This window comes from Chiloscyllium plagiosum, unplaced genomic scaffold (genome assembly GCF_037043375.1).
Source record: "Chiloscyllium plagiosum isolate Xiang-an unplaced genomic scaffold, Cpla_swu_hap1 HiC_scaffold_3, whole genome shotgun sequence".
Taxonomy (NCBI): domain Eukaryota; kingdom Metazoa; phylum Chordata; class Chondrichthyes; order Orectolobiformes; family Hemiscylliidae; genus Chiloscyllium; species Chiloscyllium plagiosum.
This window is the reverse complement of record NW_028270141.1, coordinates 106,453,681-106,467,309: the sequence shown is the minus strand read 5'-3', so window position 1 is coordinate 106,467,309 and position 13,629 is coordinate 106,453,681. Positions and strand designations below refer to the sequence as shown.

The 13,629-nt window shown below is 43.2% G+C and overlaps 1 pseudogene; it reads left to right on the top strand.

Moving 5' to 3' along the window:
* The first annotated feature begins 4,029 nt into the window (after positions 1-4,029).
* LOC122539991 (small ribosomal subunit protein uS3 pseudogene) lies at positions 4,030-4,527 on the top strand (annotated as a pseudogene).
* The last annotated feature ends 9,102 nt before the right edge of the window (positions 4,528-13,629 follow it).

The window sequence follows — 13,629 nt, the reverse complement described above, 5'->3', positions numbered from 1 at the left end:
TTCCATTCAGATCCTTTATTCAGTACACCACAGCATTTCCAAAAAAGGCTGGGAACTGCTGAAACTGGGTGACTAGTGGATCAAACAAAAATAACTTTTTCCTACCTCCCGTCAGTTCTAAGGAAAGATCACTGGACCTGAAACGTTCGCTCTGATTTCTCTCCACAGATGCTGACAGACCTGCTGAGCTTTTCCAGCAATTTCGTTTGTTTTTGTTTGCGGCTTGTGGATCAGTCTGGTAAGAATCTATGACCCTGCTTTTCCTTCCAGGGTCAGTAATAGGACACCAGGACTGCTTCCAAGTTTAATACCACAGTGTTCCTCTTGTACCAAAGACTCTCAAGTGTCCTGTGTTTGGATCAGATGGTCTCCCGTAGTGTTCGCACTCTGACAAGATCCTCAGTCCCTAGCCACCCTTCTGAGCAGCCAGGGCATTTTGATGTTCTTTAAATTCTCTCTCCACCTCCCTTTCCTTCTCCTCCTCTTCTATATCCTGCCGCTCCCTTTCTAGCGATGAGCTGTGTTGCTCCAACTGCAACACCCAATTCAAGGTTTCCACCTTAACAGAGGACCAACTAATGGTGAGCTTATCAGACCTGCACAGTGAGAGAGGTTCTTGTTGGAGTGTATTTTAAAGTGCTACTTGACTAATCCAGGCACTGAAACTGTGTCTTCAGAGGCCCCATGGCTTGCTCATTGGCCACCATTTTGAGATGATTTTGGTTGTTGCATCTCTTGTGCTTTCCTTTCAGGGTCTCATTATGGAGTGAGTAGCTAACACTTCAAGGGATACCCCTCTTCCACTGGAATCCATCCACCAGAGTTTGGGAGTAAAATGAAGAACTGTGGCACTCTGTCCTTCCGGAGGATGAACAAGTCATAGCAGCTGTAGGACAGAACATAAGAACATTAGAACCAGGAGCAGGAGGAGGCTATCTGGTCTGTCGAGCCCGCTCCACCATTCAATAAGATCACGGCTGATCTTTCCATGGCCTCAGCTGATCTTTTTTTAGACACAGCTTTTTGTGGACAGCTACTGACAGAGCATGGCAAATTGTGCTGCAAGGTGTCAGATCTTCCTCAATAAAGGCACATGCGCTCTACAGTCAAGTAACCCACCAATACTTATAAAATGACCACTCACTCTTCACATGAAATATCAAGCAGACTCCCATCTCCCTGATCTATCATTTCAGCTAAACATTAAAGGTCCTACCAAGTTATGTAGAACTGGGCTTTGAGATGCTTGCATGAGATGAGAAAGCAATTACAGACATTCCCCATTTAATGCACATCTTAATGATGCATTTTTGCTTTATTGTAGTTTGTGAATTAGGGAGACACCTGAATACGCTGCATCTACTTTTGTTTCAGCACAATTCCTGAGCATGCTCAGTCTTTTTAAAGAAAAAGATTGTCACTTTTGTCACTTCTGTCTCTCACTCTCTCTCAATGACACACTCTCTTGCTCTTTCTCTTTGTTGTATAAGGCCGTTATCCAGAGTAAGCTGCATGCAGTCAGGAATGAGAGATTACATCCAGAGTAAGACATTGGTCAACTGGGTATGTATGTAGTTTAGGGAATTTAGAGGCAACGTGGGGATTCAGCACAGAGTGGAAGAGGGGCTTTGAGTTTACTGTCTGTTAATTTATCCTGTTTAAACTTTTTTTAACAGGATAAATTAAAGTCCAGGATCAAGGACCCAATATAAAAGAAAAAGTGACATCACAGCAAAACAGTAAGCTCATTGCTTGGGAATAGTTACTAATTTGACTATCTAATACAGGTTACTTTCAGACTGAAGGCAAATGGGGCAAATATTTACAGATTACAAACTAAAAACCAGTAGGAAATTCTTAAAAAATCAAATTAGGAACTAAGGAAATAAAATAGAGATGCACGGCCAGGTGATGTGCTGTACCTACATGACTTGGAAGCTGGTTCACAGTGGTCACATCTATAGTAAGTGTTGTATCCTTAAAGAGTTGGTGAATTGAAGTCTGAACTTTGATACTCGCACTCCTCAGGGATGTGATTGTCTGCATGCAGGACAGAGGGTTGGACAGTTGCCTCATCAGCCTGGACCAGGAGAAAACCTTTGACAGGATATCACACATGTATGTAAGAGATGTTCTCTCCAAAATGGGCTTCAGGGAGGGAATTGCTAATTGGATCAGACTGCTCTGCACCAACATTGTTAGTGCAGTCTCAATCAATGGGTGGGAATCAGATAACTTCCCAGTCAGATCTGGAGTCAGGCAGGGCTGCCCTCTCTCTCCTGCCTTGTTTGTGTGCTGCATAGAGCCATTTGCCGAGTGCATCAGAAAGGATACGAGCCTGAGAGGGGTGACTATTCCTGGCAGCGGGGGCCTGCTGGTTAAGGCCTTCCTGTACATAGATGACGTTGCCGTTTTCTGCTCGGATCTGCTGTCCGTGCAGACTCATGTGCATATGTGACCAGTTCGAACTGGCCTCGGGGACCAAGGTAAACCGAGGCAAGAGCGAGGCCGTGCTCTTCAGGAACTGGGCCGACCAATCCTCGATCCCCTTCACCGTCAGGACCAACCACCTGAAGGTGCTGGGTATTTGGTTCGGAGGGGCTGGGGCGTGCGCCAAGTCTTGGGAGGAGCGTATCAGCAAAGTGAGGCAGAAACTGGGCAGATGGAAGCTACGGTCACTCTCCATCGTGAGAAAAAACATGGTCATCAGGTGTGAGGCACTGTCAGTGTTGTTATATGTGGCACAGGTCTGGCCTATTCCCAGAACCTGTGCCGCTGCAGTCACCCGGGCCATCTTCTAATTTATATGGAGATCAAAGATGGACCGGGTCCGAAGGGACTCGATGTATAAAGATCTGGGCAACGGGGGAAAAAAACACACCCAATGCCACCCTCACCCTGATGGCCACCTTTGTGTGTGGCTGCATCAAGCTGTGTGTGGATCCCTGGTACGCAAACACCAAGTGCCACTACGTACTGAGGTTCTACCTGTCCCCGGTGTTGTGAAGGATGGGCCTGGACTCGCTGCCGCGGAACGCTCTGAGTAGTTGGACCGTTCCGTATCACCTGTCCTTCGTGGAGAAGTTTATGAAGAAAAACACCTTTGACCACAAGTCCATCAGGAAGTGGTCAGCACGTAGTGTCCTTGAGACCCTTTGGGAAAAAGAGAGGGCGGATCCTATCGAGCGGTTCCCTGAGCAGACTGTAAAAGCCATTTGGCAGAATGCCTCATCGCCAGAACATTCCAACAAGCACCAAGACATGGCTTGGCCGGTGGTGAGAAGGGCTCTGCCTGTGAGATCCTTTATGCACTCCCGGACTCTCTCCTGCACCACATGCTGCCCTTGAAGTGGCTGCGGGGGGGACAAGACTGTTACACACCACCTTCTGGAATGTGCCTATGCAGAAGAAGTCTGGAGAGGAGTGCAGTGGTGTTTGTCGAGGTTCGTCCTGAGCAGCGCCGTGACATGGGACTCCGTGCTCTACGGCCTGTTCTCCGGGACGCACACCGAGATGAACATCAACTGTGCCTGGAGGATCATCAACTCGGTGAAGGACGCTCTCTGGGCGGTCCGAAACCTGTTGACCTTCCAGCTGAAGGAGTTGACCCCGATTGAGTGTTGCAGACTGGCACATTCCAAAGTCAAGGACTACGTGTTGAGGGACGTGCTGAAGCTTGGGGCAGCTGCTGCCAAGGTGCGGTGGGGAAAGACCACCGTGTAAGTTCTGCCTGCCTAAGAAGAACAGGGGGCCCATCCAGTCATTTGGGCTCTGCTGATGCCTCAGCAGAAGAGCTGGATAGTAAATGTACTGACTTGTATATAGGAAAAATAAATTTTGATGTCTGTATGTAAAGTAATGTAAGGTGTGCATAAGAAATGGCATGACCAATTGTAAAGAGACCCAAATAATTTTATGAATAAAGTTTATTTTTGAAATTAAAAAAAATCAGAGACCAGGACTCAGAATGTGCTGGGTGAGAAAGGTTGCCGAATCCGTGAGCTGACTACTGCTGTTCAGAAGCGATTTGGTTTCCCAGAGGGGAGTGTTGACCTTTATGCTGAAAAGGTTGCCACCAGAGGGCTTTGTGCTACTGCTCAGGCAGAATCCCTCCAATACAAGTTGTTAGGAGGTCTGGCAGTACGTAGAGCCTGTTACGGTGTTCTTCGCTTCATTATGGAAAGTGGAGCCAAAGGCTATGAGGTGGTGATGTCCGGAAAACTCAAGACCAGAGAGCCAAGTCCATGAAACTTGTTGATGGGTTGAAGAACCACTATGTGGGTACAGCTGTACGACATGTACTGCTAAGACAGGGTGTATTGGGCATTAAAGTTATGGTCATGCTGCCATGGGACCCAAGTGGTAAAATTGGACCCAAGAAACCTCTGCCTGATCATGTCAGCATTGTTGAGCCCAAGGAGGAGATCTTACCAACTACACCTATTTTGGAACAGAAGGGAGGCAAACCAGAGCAACCTGTGATACAACAGCCAGGGCCAGTTCCGACAGCATAATTGGTATACCAACATTGAAGAGCAATATCTAATTTTCTGTATATGTTCAAATAAAACAAAGGGAAAGAAGTTGCTGCTTGTTTCATGTGAAGTGTTGCATGTTCCCAGACAACCTGCTAATAGTAAAGCTGTGCTTAGTCCCATATAAAAAAAATCAGAGACAGGGAGAGTTATCTGGACTTTGTTTCAGGAGGCAGTCACACCTATCTGATTAACAACCTTGAATTTAGTCAGCGGTGAGGAAGGGGTAACTATGAGTGAGGCAGGTAGAGAGATACATGAGGTAGTGCTGAAGGAGCCTCAGCCCTTGAGCTTGTCTGACAGATTTGAGGTTCTTGCTCCCTGTGTGGATGAGAGTGTGGGCTGTAGGGAGGATGAGCAAATTGATCATAGCCCAATGGTACAGAAAGCCATTCATGAAAAGGAGAAAAGGGAAATGTAAGTGTAATTGGGAACTGTATAGGCAAGAGAATAGACATTGTTCTTTGACCAGGATCAAGCATTCCAAAGGCTGTGTTTCCTATCTGGTGACCAGGTTCTGGATATCTCATCTGGGCTACAGAGGAACTTGGAATGGGAGTTGAACGATCCAGTTGTTATGGTACATATATGAGAATAGGTAGAAAGAAAAGGAGGCTGTTTTGAGGGAATATGAGTGGCTGGAGCCTAAATTAGAGGGGGAATAATCTCTGGATTACTGCCTGAGTCATGAGCTAATTGGCACAGGGTCAACAAGATTAAAGAGGTGAACTCATGGCTCAACGATTGATATGGGAGAAATGGTTTGAATCCATGGGACATTGACATGAGTACTGGGGAAGGAGAGAGCTATTCCAATGGAACAGGCTCCACCTGAGTCATGCTGAGACCAGCGTCCTGGCAAATCGCATAACCAGGGCTGTGGGTGGAGTGATGGGATTGTGTGGGTTCAGTTGCATAGAAAATTATGGAGACATGTAAAGAGTGGGGGCAGGGGAGTAGGGGCAGAATCTGGCAGGGAATATTAACATTTCCAGAACAATTAATGGGATAGAGAGTGTGCAAAGGGTTAGAAATCTAACTTCAGGATAAGGGGACAACTATGAAAGGAAGTTATTCAATGCAGGACTTAAACTCACACAGTGTACGAAACAAGGTCAGAAGCTTACAGCACAGACTGAACTTGGCAGGTATGATGTTGTAGCTGCAAGGACATCAGACCTGGGAGCAAAATATCCAGGGATAAGTATCCTATAGAAGGTAGAGGCATATGGCCAGAGGAGATGGATATGCCTTGTTATAAAGAAATTAAATCGCTAGCAAGCAGTATATAGCGTTGGAAAATGTAAAACCTGTGTAGGTAGAGTTGAGGAACTGAAAAGGATAAAGCACCTAGCAGTAGTCAGAATGTGAGGAAGGAAATAAATCAGGAGGGAGAAAAGGCATGTAAAAAAGACAATATTACAATAATCCGAAAATGCATTAATATGCACGTGAACTGGAAAAATCAGAACGGGAATTTGTGGAATGAGTATAAGATTTTGTTTTTGGAGCAGTTTATAGTCAAGCCCACTAGGGAACAGGCAATTCTGGATTTGGTGATGTGTAATGAGGCAGATTTGACTAGCAATCTTAAGGAGAAGGAACCATTAGGGAGCAGTGACAATAATATGATGGAATTCACCCTGCAGTTTGAGAGGAAGAAGCTCGAATCAGATGTAATGATGTTACAGTTGAGTAAAGAAGACTGCAAAGACATAAAGGAGGAGCTTACAGGGAAGATGGTGGAACAACAACGACAGGAGTTTCTGGGGGTAATTTGGAAGGCGAGCATAAATTCACCCCAAGGAAGAAGAAACATACTGAAGGGAGGATAAAGCAACTCTGATTGTCAAGAGAAATCAGGGACAACATAAAAGCAAAAGAAAAAGCATACAATATGGTGAAGATTAGCAAGAAGCCAAAGCATTGGGACGCCTTAAACACCAGCAGATAATAATTTAAAAAGCAATACATTGGATGAAGGTAAAATATGGTGGTTAGCTAGTAAAATAAAAGAAGATTGCAAGATTTTTTTTAGATATATTCCACTGGACAATAAAACTGGAGAAGTAGTAACGGGGAACAAAGAAATGGCGGAGGAACTAAAGAGATACTTTGCATCAGTCTTCACAGTGAAAGACACATTAGCATCTATCAGAATTTCAACAGAGTCTGGGGGAAAGGTGACTGTAGTGGCCATCACTAAGGAGAAGGTACTGGGGAAGCTGAAAGGTCTGAAGATGGACATATCACTCAGATCAGATGGATGACACACCAGAATTCTGAATGAGACAGCTGCGGAGATTATAGAGGCAATCATGGTGATCTTTCAGGAATGACTGGAGTCAGGGAGGGTACCAGAGGATTGGAAAATGTCAAATGTTTAAGAAGGGAGGGAAGCAGAAGACAGGAAACTACAGGCCAATTAACCTGACCTCAACAAGATTTCAGAGTCCATTATTAAGGATGAGATTGTGAAGTACTTGGAAGTGCAGGGTAAAAGAGGGCTGAGTCAGCACAGCATCATCAAGGGGAGGTTAGAATCTTTGTGGTAATGAGCATGTTAGGCAATAGAGAGCCAATGGACAAGATATTTTGGAGCTTTCAGAAGGTCTTTGACAAGGTGTGGCACAGGAGACAGCTGAATTAGCTAAGAGCCCATGGTATTTAGGGAAAGCTACTGGCATGCATAGAGGATTGGCTGACTGGCAGAAGGCAGAAACTAGTGATAGAGGGATATTTTTCAGAATGGTAGCTGATGACTGGTGGAGTTCCACAGGCATCCATGTTGGGACCACAGTAACAATCTGGATGAGGAATTGAAGGCATTATTGCTAAGTTTGCAGATGGCACAAAGATAGAGGGACATGATTATAAAGGAAGCAGAGAGGTTGCAGAAGAACTTGCACGTGCCAGGTGAGTGGGCAAAGAAGTGGAAGTTGGAATATAACTTGGGGAAATGTGAGATTGTGTACTTTGGTAGGAAGAATAGAGGCATGGATTATTTTCTAAATGGGAAAAGGCTTTGGAAATCTGAAGCACAAAGTGATTTAGGAGTCCTAGTTCAGGATTCTCTTAAGATTAATATGCAGGTTCAGTTGGCAGTTGAAAGGCAAATGCAATGCTAGTATTAATTTTAAAGGGGCTAGAAAACAAGAGTAGAGATGTACTGCTGAGGCTGTGTAATGCTTTGGTCAGACTGCGTTTGGAATATTGTGAGCAGTTCTGAGCCCTGTATCAAAGAAAGGATGTGCTGGCATTGGAAAGGGTGCAGAGGAAGCCTTCAACAATGATCCCAGGGATGAAGGGCTTGCCATATGAGGATCGGTTGACAACTCTGGGTCTGTACTCGATGGAGTTTAGAAGAATGAGAGGTGTTCTTTTTAAAACTTACAGAATACTGAGAGACCTGGATATAGCGGACATGGGGAAGATTTTTCCACTAGCAGGGGAGACTAGGACCCGAGGTCACCGCTTCAGAGTGAACGGATGACACTTTAGAACTAAAATGAGAATGAATTTCCTCAGCCCTAAGGTAGTTAAGCTGTGCAACTCATTGCTGCAGAGGGCTGTGGAGGCCAAGACATGAAATATATTTAGGACAGAGATAGACAGGTTCTTCATTAGTAAGGGGATCAAGCATTATGGGGAGAAGGTAGGAGAACATGTCAACCATGATTGAATAGTTGAGCAGATTCAATGGGCTGAATGGTTTAATTCAGATTACTTACAGTGTGGAAACAGGCCCTTCGGCCCAACAAGTCCCCACTGACCCGCCGAAGCGTAACCCACCCAGACCCCTTCACCTAACACTACGGGCAATTTAGCATGGCCAATTCACCTAACCTGCACATGTTTGGATTGAAATTCTGCTCCTATATCTTATGGATCTATGAAAGGGTTAACTTAGAACCTTTGGATTAGCTCTACCCACTAGTCTATATTTGTACCTTTTGGGGCCAGTTAGTTCAGTTTGTTGGACAACTGGCTTGCAATACAGAGTAATGCCAATGACATAGATTCAATTTCCTTACTGGTGAGGTCACTGTGAAGGTCCCACCTTCTCAATCTTGCCTCTCCCCTGAGATATGGTGACCCTCAGGTTAAACTCAGCACCAGTCATCGTACCCTGGTGAGAGAGCAGCTCTATGGTCCTCTGAGAGTATGAGTGACTTCACCTTTTTAACTATGACTGCATCCGGTTGGAGGGGGTCAGTCTGCTTCAGTTAGTTTCATTAGTTTCTAAAGTCTATAATCATGCAGCTTAGACCTAGTTACCATCTTGTATAGATGCAATATTACCTACTGCATGTCATTAGCTAGCTAACTCTATTGTAACTTGCTATTTCAATTCAATGTAATAAATTATTTCTCATTATTCAATAACTAGTCTTCTACTGGGACTCCACAAGGTCATCCTTTACCACATAAGTATCATGCTTGAGCACGTCGAGCCTCCTGTTCCTTGGATGCTGCCTGACCTGCTGTGCTTTTCCAGCAACACATTTTCAGCTCTGATCTCCAGCATCTGCAGTCCTCACTTTCTCCACATAAGTATCATGTTAACATAATGCAGCACTGAACAAGTGAATTGAGAGAGATATGAATAGGAAACGGCCATTTGAAGCTAACTAGAAAGAGCAATTAGGTTAATAAGAGTTTGTGAATTCTTAAGAGTTGTGTAGAGGATTTTCGCCAGTTAGAGTCAAAATAGGCATTTGGTTTTTAATCTAAAAATTACAGATTTGGAACACAATTATTATATGGTCTCTTAGTGTAAACTAATTCTTTGTTTAGCACGCATTTGTTTCTCATGGTGCCTTTTGGAACAGATCAAAAGAGCTAAATGAGTGTTAATTACATAAACCGAAGACTCGCTCCAATGGGAGAGCAGAGGTTAAACAACATCCATGGGAACATGCCTCGGAATGAATCAACACCATCAGAAAAAGATGGGAGCAATTGGAAAAGAAAATTCAGAGCTTTATGAAATGAGCTACAAAAAATAGGTTCTAATGAAATTTCTGTTTTATAATAGCGATGGTCAGTCATATTTTATAATCCAATGTTTATTCCAGCAGAACTGCAATTACCGTTCATGGCAATCCCAATCAATCACTTCTCATTTTGTTAAGAACAAGCTTGCATGGCTAAGCAAAGTAATTTCCAAATGCAGTAAAGAAATAAAATCATTACTTATGTAATATTATTCTTCCTCAGTGATTAACACGAAATTCAATGAGGAATTTTACACATTATTTTTTTAAAGCCTAGCTTAAATAATTGGAGGGAGTGATAAATATAAAACCAATGTTCCATTTATGCTCTGTGACCAATATTACTGAACTGCAATTTACCACTTGACTTCAAGTCTGCGTCCTGATTAATTATGAATTCCAGCCATGACGATCTGTCGTAATTTAGTAACTCTCCATTGGGTATACTGCTGACCAAACACATTGACCTATTGATGCACTGCTCCATAAACGATGACACATAGTTTTGTGTCTCCTGAGGTGAATTTCTGATCAGACTGAGATCTATCTGAGTCTGTGACTAATATAGAGCAGGATGGCTTTTCAGGGAGGAATATATCAAAGTGAGAAAAGACTTATTGACTGTCCAGTACTATATTAGGGTCCTCACCCCTAAGTGAAAAAGTTGTGAGTTCAATTCCCATTGAAGGACCTTGGTATGAAGTTTGACCTGATATTTCAGAGTAATATTGAAAGAGAATTAAAGGTTTGGTTTCTCAGCTAAGATATAAAATGAAGGCTTCTTTCATGGATGTAGAAGATTCAGCAAGAATATTTGAAGGAATACAGGCAGCTCCTTGATTTATTCCACAAATTCAATGCATTTAGCCTTGCATTTGTATATCCTCACTCCTCCTTTCACCACATAGTCCACGACAGCCCTGAAAACACTTCATCCCTTTGAGTAGTCTCTTTTGCACCCCTCACTCCCTTTGAAACATAAATGATGGCTATGGGTTTGACAACACAAGTCTCTTGCTCAGAATTCCTAAATCCATTTGCCATCAACTTTTAATTTGCATCCTTCTTTTCCTGTGTATGCAAATATTGCTGTTGTTTTTAATTCATTTCTGGGATATGGGAGTTACTAGTTGGGCAAGCGTTTGTGCTATCCTCATTTGCCCTTGAGATGGTAGCACTGAGCTGCCATCTTGAAACACTGCTGTCTCTTCTGGTTACATTAAGCCCATAATGCCTTTAAGGAGGGAGTTCCAGGATTTTGACGCAGTGACAGTGAAGGAACAGTGATATATTTCAAATTCAGGATGCTGACTGGCTTGAAGGGGAACTTGCAAGTGCTGATGATCCCATATATCTGCTGCACATGTCCTATAGTGCATCTTGTAGATAGTACATACTGCTGCTGCTGCTGAGTGTTGGTGGTGGAAAGTGTGAATATTTGTGGATGTGGTTGAAATCAAATAAGTTGCTTTGTCTTAGATGATGTCGAACTTCTTTAGTGTTTTTGGAATTGTACCATCCAGACAAGTGAGGGGTATTCTGACACACTCCTGACAGGCTTTGGGGAGTTAACAAGAGAGTTACCCATTAAGGATTCCTAGCCTCTTACCTGCTGTTCTGGCCAAAGTATTTTTATGACTAGTTCAGTTCAGTTTCTGGCCAAAGGTAAGCTCAGAATGTTGATGGTGGGAGTCATTCAATGGTGAGGCCACTGAATGTCAAAGGGTGATGGTTAAATTCTCTCTTCTTGAAGAAGGTCATTGTGTGGCACTAATATTTCTTGCCACATCAGACAATGATCACCTCCATTAATGTGATGTCAACTGCATAGCAATTAAGTGCTGCCTTTAGTCTCAGTATTCCTGATTACAACAGAGAGAAATGAATCAACTATGGCTCCCAATCTTGTGTACTGAAATTTCTCCTTTGACACAGAAGTCAGTTAGGGGGTGTTAATCACTTTACAGATTATTTCATTAACTCTTACGTAAATTTCAGGATAACAATTCTTACAAAGTATAGAATTCCTAAAGAAATGTAATAAAGTCTTTACACACCAATAGAAGCAAATACACCAAAGTACATCTACAATTATGTACCTAGGTGCTTAGATGGTATGTCCAATATTTAGATGGCCTACTTGTGAGTTAAGTAAATTTGTGAGCAATGAATCGTGATGAGATTAAAAGGCATGGAAGTTCAGTGATGACACCCTCTAGTGATTGATTAGTTAGCGTGTGCAGGGCAAAGGATAAAAAAGTGAAATGGGCATAGACAGCAGAGAGCTTCAGCAGAGAGTCATCAACCAGTTGCATTTGTCTTGAAATCTGGCAGAAGATGCTTGACCTTAAAAGAAAGGCAGTGATAAGTTGAGGAAACATTTTCATTTTGTTGTACATATAGAGGAGTAAATGGCATTGATTTCTCCCTCAATTCTGCTGTTTCAGCAATATTACACATCAAATTAGCAATTGAACTGTGTCAAGCTTTACATTGAAAGGAACAATGAAGGTTAATGAAAGGTAAATGGAATGTCTATAGGGACAGACTTATAATCTGCCTGTGACTCAAATATATATTTAAACAGCTATGTACTATGATAATAATTAACATCTCTCAATGTCAATACGTGTTAGAACAAAGAACCTTACAGCATAGAAACAGGCCCTTCGGCCCTCCAAGCCTGCACTGATCCAGATCCTCTATCTAAACTGTCATCTAATTTCTAAGGATCTGTATCCCTTTGCTCCCTGCCCCTTCATGTATCTGTCTAGATACATCTTAAATGACAATATCGTTCCCACCCTTACCACCTCCACTGGCAACGTGTTCCTGGCACCCACCACTCACTGCATGAAGAACTTTCCATGCATATCTTGCCTAAACCTTTCCCCCCTCATTTTGAACTCATGACCCTTAGTAATTGCATCCTCTACTCTGGGGAAAAAGCTTCATGCTATCCACCCTGTCTACATCTCTCATGATACTGTAGGCCTCAGTCAGGTCCCCCTCAACCTCCATCTTTCTAATAAAAATAATCCTATTCTACTCAACCCCTCCTCATAGCTAGCACCCTCCATACCAGGCAACATCCTGGTGAACCTCCTCTGCACCCTCTCCAAAGCATCCACATCCTTTTGGTAATGTGGTAACCAGAACTGTGCTCAGAATCCCAAATGTGGCCGAACCAAAGTCCTTTACATCTGTAACACGACCTGCCTACTCTTGTACTCAATACCCCATCTGATGAAGGAAAGCATACCGTATGCCTTCTAGACCACTCCACTGACTTGCATGGCCACCTTCGGGGAACAATGGATCTGAACACCCAGATCTCTCTGTACATCAATTCTCCCCAGGACGTTTCCATTCATTGTATAGTTCACTCTTGAATTGGATCTTCCAAAGTGCATCATTTCGCATTTGTCAAATTGAACTCAACTCATTTCTCTGCCCAATTCTCCAATCTATCTATATTCTGCTGTATTTGCTACTCCACCAATCTTCGTGTTATCTGCAAACTTGCTAACGAGGCAACCTACACCTTCCTCCAAATCATTATGTATATCACAAACAACAGTGGTCCCACGTGGATTCCTGTGAAACACCACTCGTCACAGGTCTCCATTTTGAGAAGCTCCCTTCCACTACTACTCTGTCTCCTGTTTCCGAACCAATTCTCCATCCACATAGCTAGAACATCCTGGACGCCTGCAATTTCACCTTCTTCATCAGACTACCATGGGGAACCTTATCAAACGCCTTACTAAAGTCCATGTATATGACATCTACATCAATCAACTTTCCCTCATCAATCAACTTTGTCAACTCTTCAAAGAATTCTATTAGGTTTGTAAGACATGACCTTCCCTTCACAAAACCATGCTGCCTATCACTGGTAAGCCCATTTTCTTCCAAATGGGTATATATCCTATCCCTCAGTATCTTCTCCAGTAGCTTCCCTACCACTGACGTCAGGCTCTCAGGTCTTTAATTAGCTGGATTATCCATATTACCCTTCTTAAACAAAGGGACAACATTAGCAATTTTCCAGTCCTCTGGGACCTCCCCTCATGTTCAAGGAGGCTGCAAAGAGA